At 38.1% G+C, this 16616-nt stretch overlaps 1 protein-coding gene across 1 annotated transcript in view; it reads left to right on the top strand.

Annotated features, from left to right (window-relative positions):
• Positions 1-16616, top strand: part of LOC124873382 (inactive N-acetylated-alpha-linked acidic dipeptidase-like protein 2) — a 677436-nt gene that overhangs the window by 476076 nt on the left and 184744 nt on the right. The gene's annotated exons all lie outside the window — the stretch shown is intronic.

Genomic DNA, 16616 nt, shown 5'->3' with positions numbered 1-16616 from the left:
TCCACTTTGCTCAATTGTTGAATGTGTCGCAATCCAGTGTAATATTTTTAGCCACTCGCTGATATCTGCGGTTTCACTGGAATTAAAAAATCCTTGTAAATGCATGTGCGTTATCAAGTCAGTGGCTTTTTAAATTCAATGAATAAAATGTATTTTTAACTTCAGAATAGCAGCAAAAGAAAGACACATTGAGAATGCAGTTAACTCCTTTTTGGGGGATTGAATGTGACAACCACCATCTGCAGCTTGCAAAACTAATAGTGCTATTTTAAGTGTTAAAATCATTTACAGACCCAGTTTGACACACTGCAATTTGGATCATGTCTCCGCAAGCAACAAATACATTTCTTAGAGTGTAGAAATTACTCATGGCCCTATTCACTTCAATTAAAAATGCAATATGGATGTTTGTTGCACTACCTAGGGCTAGAAAAATAGAGATTTATCCCCAGAAATGTCAACCCACTCGATTTTGGAACGTCTGGTTTAACCGGCAACTTCGTACCTAATTAATGTAAGAGATTTTCATGATGTTTATCAGCCCTTAAGGCTTCCTAACAACGTTAAAAAAAAACAAAAGGCAGTGAGGATGAAGTCCAGACTTAGTTAAAAGGAGAGAAAAAGTCCAAATTAAAAAGTCTGATACATAAAAATACTCTGTTAAAAAATGTCCTGCAGGCAAAGATTACCATAAACTCAGCAGCAGAGGAACTCAGTGACATTGTTAAAAGTTGGAAGAATCTAATTTCCCTGAAATCTGAATGTGTAGATGTAATCAGTAAGGAAGCTGGGGAAGAAAATCCAGGATTTTCTTCTTGGCTGCTTAACTTCCAGGATGATGTTTTGGTTGATTTTTTATTTATGTATTTTGGGCTTGCGAGACCACCTTCACAGTTAAGCAGATTTTTCATGTTGTACATAATCTTGAATTTTCAATTTACAAAAAAACCGCTAAGAGCACGAAGACACTGGTTTTATTTGGCTTAAAGAAAAGGTGAGTCAGCCATTAAGTTTAACAAATTTTGACTGCACAACGGAGTCCTCCTGATAAAGGGGTTTTGTAACTGAACTTTATGTAACTAAATGGAAATACGGAGCGACATTTAAAGGATCATCAATCCACAAACAGACGCTATTGTCCATTGTTGTGCTTCCTGCAGAATTTAAGTCTATCATTTATGTTTTTTTTGGACCAAAGTAGCTTCTTTGCTCCCTGTCATTTAACAACACAAATGTCTTCCACTCACTATGTGTGCAGAGGCCATCACTGAAGTTGGTGATGATCTGTAAAACTACTTGCAACAACAATACAAATTAGAAGCAGTTCCTTCTTTGTCAAGTCATCTGGATGCAAAGTGATAATGGCTGCAAATTTTACTTTCAAGGCAGCCATTGCTAACATTTTTAAGCTTATGAAGCTTTTCTTATTGAATCAACATGAATCTGTACAATAATCTAACAACATGAACTATCACCAAAAAGTCTGAAGTCTCAAAGTTGGCTAAAGTCATCATCTGGCCACAGCTGTTTATAAAGTAAGGCCATATTTCAAAGCACATTGATACGACTTTAACCATATGAGCAACCTTTAGGGATTTTTGTTCTATGGTAATAAATTGCCAAAACGCAACACAGTATGTAATCTGCTGTGTGTGTTTGTAATTATATTCATTCATCCTTATATGCTGAGCAAACAAAGTTGTTGTGTCCGTAATGTGATGTGAGACCACCAGATGTTGTGTACGGTGGCAGCTATGTTGTGGTTGGACTGAAATGTGGTTCATTGAACAGTATTTTTTTTTCTTTATTTAACATCTGTTTTTCTCTCATTTCATGAAAGCGTGCTCCTCTGTAGTAATAACAGTATGTGATTATGCACCTCTTGCAATAATTTAACTAAACTTTGTTACACAAAGGTGTTGTTGGTTAAGCTTTCACAAAAATGTCACTTCGTATTTTACTAGGACATTATAGGGTCAGTTTCTTAGATTTACCATTCAAACCTGTTGTGCATGAAAAACATGTTCTTTTAAAAATGTCTTTGAAAGAATGACATTATTAGGCCAGATCAACTACACTTTCCTCATTGGGATTGCGTGCAAACCCTTAAAAATGTCCTTCAGTCTATGTGTTCTCACCTCTGTGCGCAGAAATCTGGAAGTAAAATTCTCTCCCGTTGGTGCTGCGTGGGTGTCATCTCTGACATGTGTCATCAGACAGATGCATTGGCTTTGGGGATTAGGAGGAAAAACTCAGGCAGGCCACTGAGGTGTGAGAGGCATATCTGACAAGAGCTCATCTTTGCAGCAACATGGTTTAGGGCAACATTCGGGTTCAGGTAGGGATAGTGAAATATTAAGTCAGTGGGATCTTCAGATTGACTTTGGCAAGTGCTGTGTTTATACTACAGGCTATTGCTTCTGTGCTCTACAGATAGAGACAGTTTTAGTCCTCCAGACAGGTGAGGACAAAGGTGGCAGCATTCTTTTGGCCTCCTATTTTTTGCATCTTCGAAGAGCCAATGCAGGAAAAGCTATTGTAAGGTTGTACAAGCCTCAATGACCACAGGTGAAACAGCACAATTGTGAATCTAACTCCATATTGTGATGTTAATCAAAGCTTTTCAGAGAATCTGCCCGTGTTATCTTATTGGGGACAGATGGTTCTAGAAGCTGTGCCTTGTCTACCACACTGGAAACACCAATGGGCCATTTCTACTCTGTACACCCCAACTCTTGTAATTCCCCCAAAGTAAATCTGTCTCTGGCTTTCTAACTTTTCTCCAACATAAAGTGAAAGAATTATGACCATGTATGGACCCACTGCACGCCTATGTTTACCTTCTGCAAGCATAGTTTTACTAGAAACCGAGAGAGGACTGATATCAGCACTTGAATACTGCATGGGGAGAGCATTATTTCTTTTTTTTTACTTTGTAAAAAAAAACTGTTCTTTGTTTCTGAAAACATATTTTGTCTCAAGTAAGTGAACAGAGCATGCAGTCAGCAACTGGACAAAAGTTTGGGGACAGGTGTTCTTCCTATTACTATATTACTTTACCACTACCCAGGATTTGACAGAGAGCAGACTCTGAAACCAGACAAGTTGTTGGACATTGTATTTTCCTATAGGAGATTCAGAAGACCTGCTAGTATGAGACAATGACCTCTGAGGGTGACTAACCAGCCCCTGGCTTGTTATTAGTACCCTGTAGCTGTAAATCTTAGTTAAGTTGGATAGCAGGATTGTTTAGATTGTAGTTTTCCCTGATAAAGCAATTCATGATAAACAGAGCTTTAAGTATTGTTGTGTCTAATAGCCTCACGTAGCCAAAGCTAGCTGTAGCTACCAGTGCTGATGTTAGTGTAGAGAATATCAAACAACACTGAGAACTGGTTGATTTAAAGATGAGCTGAGAATGCATTTCTAATTCTATTTAACCTGTGAATTTCATGTGTTTTGTGTCCCCAACAAAGTCTGCACAATCAGTGATCTAACCAGCTTCACCCAGCAGCCCAGGAGTGTGGCTACAAGCTTCACTCATGGCATTACAAAGTATTTGCTGCTGATACAGTGCATTTCTTACTCATAAAATTAACAATAAAAATAACCAGAATACTAAAAAAGTAATGAAAATAATAAAAAACAAAAACAAATGAAAATGCCTGTAGTTAAAAGCTGACTCCACGCACAACTGTAATCTGAAAGGCTCCCACAATTTTGCAAGTGACTCATGTCTCTGCACCAAAAAGGTCTCTACTAGCATAGTTTTTACGTTTTTCTTTAGGTAAAACTGAATGCATAATTTATTAACTCCTTAAGCCCACAGAGTTTTAGAAGCAGTTTTTGCCAAGAAAATATTAACATACTAAATCAAGAATAGATTCACAGTCATAAGGTCTAAATGCAAACCTTTGGTACCTATATAAAGGTAAGACATAAAAGAATATTTTTCAAGTGGGACCACTATTGAAACTGTTACCACTGTTACTATGCCTAAATTTGTTTGTGAATAAACAAAGAAAAAATGTTTTTTTTTAGCCTCACCAAACATTTGTTTCTAAATAAACAGTGCAAAACATTGTGAAAATCCTTTTGATAACCCATGAAAAATATCTTAGATTTTATAAATCCGCATCTTGTCTAAAACTGTGGCAAATTTGAGTTGAATTAGTTGAAGCATTTGTTCCACAAAGCTTTTAGTGGGCAATGTGCCAGGCAGAGCTGTCACTTTGGCACAATTTAGCCAAATGTGTCTTAACTGTGCAAAATGTGTTTTTCACCTCATAAAAGGGAATCTGGTCAAAAAAGTGCAAAATGTCCATTGCAAGACTCCTGCTTATGCCATAGCCTTTGGTAATGACATGGCCCTATGTATTATCAAAATGTACAATTGTGCATAGCATGAAATCAAAATGAAAAATGAAGAGAAAATGAGCAGAATTGTATGCTTTTATCTCCAACTGGAGGAATTTTTCTGAAAAAAAAAAATGAATGAAAAACTATGTAAACAAATCTACAAAAAGAATATTTAATGACAACCTATGTATACAAATGCACAAAAAATTATCAAAGAAAAACTGTTCTCTGATGACTACAATGAACACCTCACAGCCAGGGTAGTCAGCTACTCGACTGGAAACACATTTTATATATATATGTATATACAGGTCCTTCTCAAAATATTAGCATATTGTGATAAAGTTCATTATTTTTCATAATGTCATGATGAAAATTTAACATTCATATATTTTAGATTCATTGCACACTAACTGAAATATTTCAGGTCTTTTATTGTCTTAATACGGATGATTTTGACATACAGCTCATGAAAACCCAAAATTCCTATCTCACAAAATTAGCATATTTCATCGACCAATAAAAGAAAAGTGTTTTTAATACAAAAAACGTCAACCTTCAAATAATCATGTACAGTTATGCACTCAATACTTGGTCGGGAATCCTTTGGCAGAAATGACTGCTTCAATGCGGCGTGGCATGGAGGCAATCAGTCTGTGGCACTGCTGAGGTCTTATGGAGGCCCAGGATGCTTCGATAGCGGCCTTTAGCTCATCCAGAGTGTTGGGTCTTGAGTCTCTCAACGTTCTCTTCACAATATCCCACAGATTCTCTATGGGGTTCAGGTCAGGAGAGTTGGCCGGCCAATTGAGCACAGTGATACCATGGTCAGTAAACCATTTACCAGTGGTTTTGGCACTGTGAGCAGGTGCCAGGTCGTGCTGAAAAATGAAATCTTCATCTCCATAAAGCTTTTCAGCAGATGGAAGCATGAAGTGCTCCAAAATCTCCTGATAGCTAGCTGCATTGACCCTGCCCTTGATAAAACACAGTGGACCAACACCAGCAGCTGACACGACACCCCAGGCCATCACTGACTGTGGGTACTTGACACTGGACTTCTGGCATTTTGGCATTTCCTTCTCCCCAGTCTTCCTCCAGACTCTGGCACCTTGATTTCTGAATGACATGCAGAATTTGCTTTCATCCGAAAAAAGTACTTTGGACCACTGAGCAACAGTCCAGTGTTGCTTCTCTGTAGCCCAGGTCTGGGGAATGCGGCACCTGTAGCCCATTTCCTGCACACACCTGTGCATGGTGGCTCTGGATGTTTCTACTCCAGACTCAGTCCACTGCTTCCGCAGGTCCCCCAAGGTCTGGAATCGGCCCTTCTCCACAATATTCCTCAGGGTCCGGTCACCTCTTCTCGTTGTACAGCGTTTTCTGCCACACTTTTTCCTTCCCACAGACTTCCCACTGAGGTGCCTTGATACAGCACTCTGGGAACAGCCTATTTGTTCAGAAATTTCTTTCTGTGTCTTACCCTCTTGCTTGAGGGTGTCAATAGTGGCCTTCTGGACAGCAGTCAGGTCGACAGTCTTACCCATGATTGGGGTTTTGAGTGATGAACCAGGCTGGGAGTTTTAAAGGCCTCAGGAATTTTTTGCATGTGTTTAGAGTTAACTCGTTGATTCAGATGATTAGGTTCATAGCTCGTTTAGAGACCCTTTTAATGATATGCTAATTTTGTGAGATAGGAATTTTGGGTTTTCATGAGCTGTATGCCAAAATCATCCGTATTAAGACAATAAAAGACCTGAAATATTTCAGTTAGTGTGCAATGAATCTAAAATATATGAATGTTAAATTTTCATCATGACATTATGGAAAATAATGAACTTTATCACAATATGCTAATATATTGAGAAGGACCTGTATATATATATATATATATATATATGTATGTATATATATATATATATATATATATATATATATATATATATATATATATGTATATATATATATATATATATATATATATAAGAGAGAGAGATACAGACATACAACACTTGTACATATTGCTCCTTTTTTTTAATTTTTTTTTTACATAATGCGGTTGTGGAAAAGTCAAATAACTTGTTTGTGCACACAAACTTGGCCAATAAATGTGACTCTTATCCATTCCCACACAAACAGCCATCCAGCCTCTTTGTTCTGGAGAAGGGGTGGCTGATTGTTGTTTACAGATGTTCTACACAACACCATAACCCCCTCCCACACCTAAGGAATATTCCATTTTGATGTCACTGTTCCGTTAAATGTTGTCCAAACCGGTATCTTTCCTCTTCTGTGCCATCATAAATGATCGATCAATTATCCAGAAATAACACAATTCTGGAAGCAGAAGGAGCAAAGTGCAAGCTAGCTCCAAAGGCCTGTAAACTCAGGCAGACTTTGGGCATTTGATACTCACGCAAATGACATGGGAAGATACAGACACAAAGATAAATTATATATTGCTGGACATGGGGGGGTTGCTTCAAAAAGAAATGTGATTTTTGTAGCAATGAGCCACTGCAAAGAAACAGGGGCAGCAGGGGTTGCGTGAGACAGCAACTCCTCCAACGAGGCAACAAGCCATCTCTGCCCTCCATCATTTTAAACAATGTAAGGTCGCTGCTGGGAGGGATGGAGTAGCTCCATCCTAACCAACAATTCTGTCATGAGTACACAAATGTATGAGAAGCCCTCCAGATCCAGCAGTGAATCCAGCATGATTGTCTTGAAAGAGATATAGCTCCGGCAGGACATACCGGACTCACTGCTGGATCTAGAAGGCTTCTTGTTCATTCTTGCGGATAGGAATGACTTAGCCCCCCATCTTGTGACTTCCCAGATAAGTATGTTTATAAGTAACAACTGGTGTAAAACAATTACAACCAAAAACAACCATTGCTTCTGCTAATGGTGGTAACACCAAGGAGGGTTCAAACAAGCTATACATAAGTACAAAAAAAAAACAAGATATGTGGACTCACCTCATGTGACTGGGATTAAGAATGGCTCATCCTCTCTTTACGTCCTTTTTTACCTCCCAAGGGAATTTGGATGCGTTACTATTTGTGCTACATTTATCCCCCCTAATGGGAATGCAGGCAGAACTGCAATCCAGGCAGCTGATTGTGTTTACTCATTGCTCCAGCGCCATCCAGAGGCCCAAGTTTGTATGCTGGGTAACATGAATGACTGCACATTAGAATTGTCCCTTCCAGGATTTTACCAGTATGTTAAATGATGCGCGACAAAAATTGCCAGTCCTGGATAAATGTCTTGGGAATATCTCTGGTGATTATAAAGCCACTGCCCTCCCTTCCTTGTCTAATTCTAATCATTGCACTGTTCATCTTTTGCCCACTTATAAATCTGTGCTTAAGTCAAGTAAACCCCAATCAAAAACTATGTTACAATGATTGTGCTCAAAACCTGTTCCTTAGAATTATCCTCTGCCTGGTGTCTTATCTTTTAGCAATCATACTCTCAACGTAATTGATCAATTGTTTTTTTTTTTTTCAACGGGAAGACAGGGTAAAGGAGACTCTCTTGTTTAGACGGGATGTTCTTCTCTGGATACACAATGGATTCTTGGCAGCAGTGGAAGATTGTGTGCCTGACTACGATGTCAGTCGAGGACATAGAAGATGTGTACATATTTGGACTTTTGATAACAGGATTTCTGCTTTCTGGAGTTGGTGGTTACCTGGCTTATCGAGTGATTCGCAAAATGTGGGCGGCTGTTCAAAGCATTCCAAAGCTGCCTGCGATGTTAGATGGAGTCTGTAGAGCGATCAACACTCAGACTGAAATGTTAAGAGAGCAGAATCGCAAGCTGGACACGATTCTTGAACAGAATCGCAGCCTGGCAGTGGTTGGACTCAGAGGTTAAATGATAAAATCTTGGAGAAGTTGTATGCTCTAGATCTGCGGAAAGTACCAGAAATTTGGCTATTTGGATTCGCAATTGAGACATACCAGTAAAACTCTTAAGGTAGTTGGAAATTCACAACTGCCTGAACCACAACATTTATTGTTTTTCTGAATCTGGCGCCCCAATGTGGCCTTGGTAACTTCTGCTAACTGGCTATCGACAAAATATCTCCTGGATGGTATATAAACACGATGCTCTTCCCCAGCACTCCCCTTCCAGCTGTGTGCTGATAGGACTATGCAGCGGATTGATAAAACTTTTCAGATTTCTCAGAAGGATTACCAGCAAAAGCCAATTATTATTAGTATTTCATTACTTTTTCATTGATTTTTTATCTAATCAGAAGGATTACCATCGAAAATCAAATATTATTAGTAATTTGGACTTTAGCTGCTCTTACACCAATGATACAGCTTTCTTAATTAGACTACAATGGACTGTTATTACTTAGTTCAACTTCAGGACCAGTAAAAGCAATATATCATCTGCACCTGAAAATGTGGATTAAAGCTGTTTTGTACCAGTGACTCAACTTCTCTAGTTAGAATTCAGTGGAATGATGAGACTATTAGATTTCTCAGAAGGATTCATAGATTTTTTGATTTCTTAGAAGGATTGTAGTATCATTTGATTTGTTTTTCTGTGTCTGTATCGTTTATTTTCTTCTGATTGTATTGTAATTTTATGTACAGCGCTTTGAGTGTCTGGTTACAGTAAAGCACAATATAAATAAACTTACCTTACCTTACCTTACCTTACCTTACCTTACCTTACCTTACCTTACCTTACCTTACCTTACCTTACCTTACCCTTACAACAGACAAAGGCCATTATTATTCCTGTTCCCAAAGTATATTGTCTTTCAGTTAACAATGACTTCAGACCAGTGACCTTAACATAGGTTGTCATGAAATGTTTTGAAAGAATTGTTGATTACATGCTTCAGATGAACATTGGTTCTGTCCTTTACCCATCACAGTTTGCTTATAGGCATGGTCGTAGTACAGAGGTTGCTGTTATCAGTGTAACCCACTTGACAAATAAACAGGGGATTCTAAGACCTATGCGCGTGTTCTCTTTGCTGATTTTGGTTCAGCTTTTAATACGGTTTAGCCTCACTTATTTGTCAAAAAACTGATTACCTTGGGTGTAAATGCTCTTACTATTAAATGGTTTTATTATTTTTAACAAACAGGTCCCAACAGGTGAGGATAAACAACTCCTTATCTGAAGTGAAATATTATGGCACAGGCATGCCCCAAGGCTGCATGCCCCAAGGCTGCATGCCCCAAGGCTGCATGCCCCAAGGCTGCATGCCCCAAGGCTGCATGCCCCAAGGCTGCATGCCCCAAGGCTGCATGCCCCAAGGCTGCATGCCCCAAGGCTGCATGCCCCAAGGCTGCATGCCCCAAGGCTGTGTTTACCCTGTACACTAATGAATGTGGAAGTACACAGCCCAATAATCATGTCATAAAATTTTGAGACGACACAATTATTTAAAGCCTGTTACACAATGATGAATGCCCTTCTGTGTATCACAGTAAGATAGTAACTTTCAAAGACTGCTGTGATAATAACCACATTATGCTGAATGCCAGTAAAACAAAAAAAATGACCTTTGAACATAAGGGATTGAGAGCCAATGACACTGTGATAAATGACAAAAATGTTATACAAGAGGTGCTTACTTTCAAATACCTTGGTATCATCATGTGCAACACTTTGTGCTTGAGCTCCCATGTTGACTACTTGTGCTCCAGATTAGCCCAAAGACAAAATTTTCATGCAGACTTACATTGTTTGAAGTCCATTCTGGGATTAAGGTTTTATATTGCTGTCCTTGCAGTATAATTTGATTAGATTAGATATGGCATGGCTGCTTGGTTTGGCTCAGTTACAGTTCTGTCTAAATCTAGACTTGTAAATATAGTGAGAACATCTATGAAAATAACTTCGTCGAATTGCTAGTTTTTGGATTTATTTCATACTGGTGTTTCATTTTTAATTATTTTTTTAATAATGTACATATGTTTTACGTATATTTGGCTTTTTATGCTTGTTATTGTGATATTTATGAATTATAATGCACTGGGACATGCAATAGTTGTCAGTTGTTGGAATTTAAAATATATGTTAATACTGCACAAACAAAAAATATTCACAATAACAGATAGTACAGCACAGTAAAATAATATAGTAAAAAAATACTCTACACACAGTACAGTTTTACCGTAACATCAAAAATATGTTTTGCCCTGCTTGGAACTTCAGATTGGAATATGCAGATTCACAGACTCACACAGAAAAGACTGTAAGACGGAGCGCTACAGGAGATCTTTCCTGCCCACAGCCATCAGCATCTACAACGGCTCTTTGAAGAAACCTTCATAATGAGCTACAACATTTAATTTCCCTTTGGGATTAATAAAGTATTTTTGAATTTGAATTGAATTGAAAACCGTTGGTTTAAATATTTTGATTGAAGCTGTTCACTTACTCGAGCAGGGGGGCTGTCAATAGACACAAATGACTCTGATGACTGGGTTACTCAAACTGACTGTATACAGCGACAATACAACCAAAGTGTGTCGCGATACACACAGCAGATAAAAAAAAATAAGAGTCAGATCAGTAGGGTTAAACACTTCCACAAGTAACAAGTTAACCAGATAACTTTATTGAGTGACTCGAAGTAGCCCGAATCCATATAACAGACACAGTTTACAACCTCTGTAAATATATTTTTGGAAATTTAGCAAGAGTCTAAACTTAATTCTAAAATCCCCTTACCCTTAATTCACACTGGCTACATTCTGTGTCTACTCCTTCATCCTTTGCAAATTGTGCAGGTCTCGATGCGTTTTGCATCCGACAACAGCTGCATTATCTGTGCATTTTTCCCTTTATTGAAATTCATGAGTTTGAGCTCTGTCATCTGTCAAAAAAAGACTAGATCCATATATCTGATGGATGATGGAGGAGGGCTCTCTGTTATGCCGCAGTGCCATGGAGCCAGTGTGAATTACTTTGACTAGAATGGCTTCTTTTTGTGACAAAGTGCAAAACATACAGATAAAGGAGTCAGTGGGTCAGTCTTTGTGCAAACAACCAAAACCTTCTTAATTCTTTTTAAGCTAATGCAGAGTCACAAATTAGACATGTGTTTATAGAGCTGGAATAGACCTTTTTCCTCAAATCAACAAAACGTAATGTGTGGTATGTGATTGGGTTTTTTTCATTTTCTTTTTTTACATTTTAGGCTGTTTGCACATAAAGACAAACATCTTAATAATCTCATAATTGATTTGGGTTTGAAATCTGCTTTGGATGACTGAATTTCTCATCCTTACTTTAGAATGTTTAGAATGCTACATGTTTGGATTGGTGCTTCATAGCATGTGCATAAATCTTATGTACAGCAAGTATCTTTCGGAGATGCCTTTACAGTGGTGACCAGTAGTAGACTCTGGTGACTGTGAAGTCTTCAGAAGCCTAGCCATCAACATTTCTTCATCTTTGATCATAAAGGGTTAAGTAATTGTTTAAAATCTTATTTTATTTTATTTTTGAAAAGCGGATTTTGACTTTGTTTTGGTCTGTTTTTGGACCAGGGTTCAGAATGTGGCCGCATGTTTCCTTAATAACACGTAATCTACTTTAATTTGTCAAATGCAAAAATGTAGTTTTGTAAGATGTACTTTTCGCAGAGATATGTTACACCCCCCATTATGAATGGACTATTAGGACAAATATTTTACCCATAAGTTCCAGTGCAGCAAGAGCAATGCAACTAACATTATACATACATCAGTAAACATGTGATTTAGTGCTTTTGTGAAAGGATACATGAATGTCACAATAGTTTCATCTCCAGGAGCCCACTGAGGCTTGGTCTTGTATTTTTCTTTCTTTTAGCTGAAATACCATTTTATTACCTCAATTTTACAGTGGCATTTGGCATTCTTCATGCAGCATGTCTTGGCTGTAAAAACACAATAAATTGAGTGTTGTTTAGTGGCAGTGAATACCTGTCAGTGCTTTCAGTTGTTCTGGAAGTCTAAAGCTGATGAGAAATGATGGATGGATATTACAGCAGCATCCAGCTCTTCCCTGCACAGCTGTCAGGCCAAAAACAACCATTGCTTCTGCTAATGGTGGTAACACCAAGGAGGGTTCAAACAAGCTATACATAAGTACAAAAAAAAAAAACAAGATATGTGGATATGCCAAGCTTGTTATCTTACACATTTCAACAGAGGTAACTTTACCTACTTTGAGTATATTTTCTAAATGGTTTGGTTCATACAAAAGAATAACTTGGGAAATAGTCTGTTGAAATACTTCTTTTAACACACAACATAATGTTGCACCTTTCACAGTAAAAGGTTTCTGCTTGTTAAAAGGAAGTTGTTTCTTTCTTCTTTACATGCTTGTTCATAATTAGAAATTGCTCCAAAGTCAATCCTTCCATACTATGGCATCATATAGTCAGTCAGTCAGTCATTTTCTACCGCTTATTCCATAGTGGGTCGTATGTAATACATATATCAAATCCCAATGTATTTACATCTGGATATAAAATTGGATTGAACTGTAATGACCTGGATTGATTTTAATTCAATCCTGATATGAATTGGACCTTTAAGTCTTGTCAAATACCTTGATATTTATTAATTAATATTGATATTGATATTGATTTTATATTAACTTCTGTGTGGACCACACTGTATCCATACATGTTTTGTATTTTTTTTTTATTATTCTACTCATTAGTTAGTACATTGCTTTTCATCTGAGTATGCTATTTTTCAAAAACAGTATTTTTCTCCGTTGTTGTCAATTTCTTCCTTACTGTCCAGTCTCTTATTCTTATTTTTTTGTTTTATATTTTTTACCTTCTATCTTTATGTTTCCATTTGCCTTTCACTTTGCTGCTGATACACCTGAATTTCCCTATGTGGGACAACCCAGAACCCCTAATTGCATATAACATTTAACTACAGTTTGCTTTCTTATGAGTGCACTAGTGTTTGTCCTTATACAGCAATGTTTAAGTATTAATTTTGAGGAAATTTTATGTTCTTATCTGTTTATTGGGAGCAGAAGTAAATTTCTCATGAACAGTTTATAAAGCACAATTTGCAGTGGCTGACTCAGCAAAGCTAATTTATTGGTTGATGAACTGTTTGCTTCAGTTAACATTATTGGGGAGGAAGAACATCAGCCTTTTCTGAATGTGGAGCATTTTATTAAGTTCTGCAAATAATGACTGTCCAGAAAACTGCCACAAGCATTTTCATAACTAGCCAGTTTGTTTATGAGAATTGCAAACATTTACAGATCGGCAAAAGAACATGCAAAGTCCTCTTTAGCCTTTGTTAAATTCATCAAAGAGTAATAAATGTAGAACTGTGTAGGATGACTGTTTGCTAAAATGATATTTTACAAAATGCCCTTTGATGTATTGTAAAAGCCATACCCATTACATCCTATGCATCTTGCATAACACTTCTTATCATGTTTAGCGCTAGATTCTCTGCATTATAAGCCATTCAGCAAAGAACTATTGGTGTTTGAGTGTGTATCCCCTAAGAATGTGTTGGAGTTGTTCCCTAAACTCCTGCATGCTCGTTTGTTTGGTAAAGCTAAGACATCCTATACTGTTACTAATAAAAACAAAGTAATAAAAGAAATACGGAGACTGCGCAGTCTTTAGATGCCTGTACAGGGAGAAGCTCGTCCGAATACTTCCGAAATTTCTTCCCAGAACAGCAGTTTTATTCAGAAGCAAGGTGTGTACATGACAAATAAAAAACATACAAATGTATGTCTGATTTCTTATCCGGAGCTATCTGGCACTCTGACATTCAGCTGCCTTTTCAGCACTTCCTGTTTTTTCCACTTTTGAACTTTATCTTCAGACATATGCAGAAGTATACATACAGAAATATCTTCTTGTCGTGAGGCAGAAGATTTACAGAGACACATCCAAAAATACAATACAGATCCTTTAAGCATAGCATGAATATTTTCCAACAATAGACATGCTTTTCTATACTGCTGCACCCGCCCCCCCTTTTAACTGCTCAGGCACTCTGGTTTAAACTTGTTTGATAAGCCTCCTCTTAGTACTTTTCCATCACCCCTAACTCTTTTGTGATTATGCAATAACACAGCTCAATAATCAGTAAGCATATTAGATGTATTATACTTCAACAAATGGTAAATGGTAAATAAATGGTCTGCACTTGTATAGTACTTTATCAAGTTCCCAGAGACCCCAAATCAGTCATCAACCCATTATTACATACATTCACACACTGACAGTGGTAGACGTAGCTACAGTTGCCCTGGGGCAGACTGATAGAAGCAAGGCTGCCATACAATCGGCACCACTGGGCACTCTGACCACCATCAGCAGGCAAGGCGGGTCAAGTGTCTTACCCAAGGACACAACGACTGAGATGGACAAAGTGGGAGTTCAAACCGGCAACCCACCGGTTACAGGACAAACTCCTACCACCTTTGCACAGTTACTGCATGAATCTGCAAGAAAACTTATCGCACATCTCCAAAACTAAAACAAACTCCATTGTTTTATTTAGTCGTTACTTAACATTACACTTCCTGCACCAGTAATTGAAAATATATTGCCCATTATAAAGACTTAGAAAATTGTCATGAAGTCATGTTCAAAAGAAAATACAGTACCTCTGTCAATTCTAAGCTTCTTATAAATTGATAATATCTTTTAATGAATTATTTATCTGTCTACAGTGCTGGTAAGATGTTTCCATACACTCGTCACCTGCGTGAATATTATATTACTGTTGGGCTTTGATTTTAACCCTTCTTTTTTGTTAGTGGAAAAAGAAAGAAATTTTAAAACAAGAATGCAATATAATTTTGAATTTATTATATGTATATATATATACAGGGGTTGGACAATGAAAGTGAAACACCTGTCATTTTAGTGTGGGAGGTTTCAAGGCTAAATTGGACCAGCCTGGTAGCCAGTCTTCATTGATTGCACATTGCACCAGTAAGAGCAGAGTGTGAAGGTTCAATTAGCAGGGTAAGAGCACAGTTTTGCTCAAAATATTGAAATGCACACAACATTGTGGGTGACATTCCTAGAGTTCAAAAGAGGACAACTTGTTGGTGCACGTCTTGCTGGCGCAACTGTGACCAAGACAGCAAGTCTTTGTGATGTATCAAGAGCTACGGTATCCAGGGTAATGTCAGCATACCACCAAGAAGGACGAACCACATCCAACAGGATTAACTGTGGACGCAAGAGGAAGCTGTCTGAAAGGGATGTTCGGGTGCTAACCCGGATTGTATCCAAAAAACATAAAACCACGGCTGCCCAAATCATGGCAGAATTAAATGTGCACCTCAGCTCTCCTGTTTCCACCAGAACTGTCCGTCGGGAGCTCCACAAGGTCAATATACACGGCCGGGCTGCTATAGCCAAACCTTTGGTCACTCATGCCAATGCCAAACGTTGGTTTCAATGGTGCAAGGAGCGCAAATCTTGGGCTGTGGACAATGTGAAACATGTATTGTTCTCTGATGAGTCCACCTTTAATGTTTTCCCCACATCCGGGAGAGTTACGGTGTGGAGAAGCCCCAAAGAAGCGTACCACCCAGACTGTTGCATGCCCAGAGTGAAGCTTGGGGGTGGATCAGTGATGGTTTGGGCTGCCATATCATGGCATTCCCTTGGCCCAATACTTGTGCTAGATGGGCGCGTCACTGCCAAGGACTACCGAACCATTCTTGAGGACCATGTGCATCCAATGGTTCAAACATTGTATCCTGAAGGCAGTGCCGTGTATCAGGATGACAATGCACCAATACACACAGCAAGACTGGTGAAAGATTGGTTTGATGAACATGAAAGTGAAGTTGAACATCTCCCATGGCCTGCACAGTCACCAGATCTAAATATTATTGAGCCACTTTGGGGTGTTTTGGAGGAGCGAGTCAGGAAACGTTTTCCTCCACCAGTATCACGTAGTGACCTGGCCACTATCCTGCAAGAAGAATGGCTTAAATCCCTCTGACCACTGTGCAGGACTTGTATATGTCATTCCCAAGACGAATTGACGCTGTATTGGCCGCAAAAGGAGGCCCTACACCATACTAATAAATTATTGTGGTCTAAAACCAGGTGTTTCAGTTTCATTGTCCAACCCCTGTATATATATATATATATATATATATATATATATATATATATATATATATATATATATATTATTAATACATAGTGAATTAATATTCTTAACAGGTTTCAGAGAAATGTAACAAGTGGCTGAGTTAT

Source organism: Girardinichthys multiradiatus, chromosome 9 (assembly GCF_021462225.1).
Source record: "Girardinichthys multiradiatus isolate DD_20200921_A chromosome 9, DD_fGirMul_XY1, whole genome shotgun sequence".
NCBI classification, from domain to species: Eukaryota; Metazoa; Chordata; class Actinopteri; order Cyprinodontiformes; family Goodeidae; genus Girardinichthys; species Girardinichthys multiradiatus.
Note: the sequence above shows the minus strand (reverse complement) of the source record. Positions and strands in the feature narration are given on the sequence as shown.